Source organism: Solanum pennellii, chromosome 9 (genome assembly GCF_001406875.1).
Source record: "Solanum pennellii chromosome 9, SPENNV200".
In the NCBI taxonomy this organism is placed as follows: Eukaryota; Viridiplantae; Streptophyta; class Magnoliopsida; order Solanales; family Solanaceae; genus Solanum; species Solanum pennellii.
The window spans coordinates 24,831,434-24,832,378 of NC_028645.1; the positions used below are offsets into that span (position 1 = coordinate 24,831,434).

The following is a 945-nucleotide window of genomic DNA, read 5'->3' on the forward strand; positions in this document are numbered from 1 at the left end:
TCAAGATTTGGGATTCAATAGCTTCATCATGCTTATTTCATCAAAATCATATATATAAAAATCACATCATGCATGCACACAATTAAGCATATAGAAGACTTTATAATACTACCCAACACATATCATTCGCTATTAAGAGTTTACTACGAATAGCATAAAAACCATAACCTACCTCCACCGAAGATTCGTGATCAAGCAAGCAAATTTCCCCAAAGCTTGTGTTTTTCCCTTCGTTCGTTTCTCTCTCTCTATCAATCGTGCGTTCTCTTTTTCTGTTCTTTTTCTTTTTCTTATTCAAACCCTCTTTCTTTTACCCTAATTACATATAATTAAGTATAAAGATGGTAATAATATCCCACTAATTAACTCAAGGTTACCTCTTTTAACCCCCAAGTAATTAGACTTATAATCCTTAACCCTCTAACTTTATAATTAAAGTAGGAATAGTCCAAAACGTCCCTTAAAACGTGTAAAGAAATCCGACTCCTCCTGGGATTACGCAACCTGTGACGGCCCGTCGTGCCTGCGACGGTCTGTCATGAAGGTTCGTCATGGACTCAATTTGTTTAAGGAGTCTGTGACGGCCCGTCGTGCCTACGACGGTCCGTCCTGCACTTCGTCGCCAAGTTCAGAGAGTCGATTTCAGTACCCAAATTTCAGAAGTCTAAGTTTTGTGGAACGAGACTCCCTCGACGGCCCGTCGTTTCCATGACGGTCCGTCGTGGGTTCCGTCGACTCACACAGTTTTTCCAGAAATAAAATCTGCTGCTCAAAACGACTAAACAGGTCGTTACAATGATACATCAACAATGGAGTCAAATGTTCATCCAACAAGAGCAGAGTACACAAATATTTAATCGTCCAAAACAAGGAGTAGAAGAATGTTGTTTTAAAATGAGAGAAAAGTTTATATTTATTGACAACAAAGGGTGTTGTGAGCAAATA

At 38.9% G+C, this 945-nt stretch overlaps 1 long non-coding RNA gene across 1 annotated transcript in view; it reads right to left on the reverse strand.

The window, feature by feature from the left end:
- The window catches only part of LOC114074092, a 1,001-nt gene extending 788 nt beyond the window's left edge, over nucleotides 1–213 (reverse strand). Inside the window, exon 1 of the long non-coding RNA XR_003574570.1 lies at nucleotides 173–213. This is a non-coding gene — a long non-coding RNA (uncharacterized LOC114074092). The remainder of the gene's footprint in view (nucleotides 1–172) is intronic.
- Nucleotides 214–945: the final 732 nt, after the last annotated feature.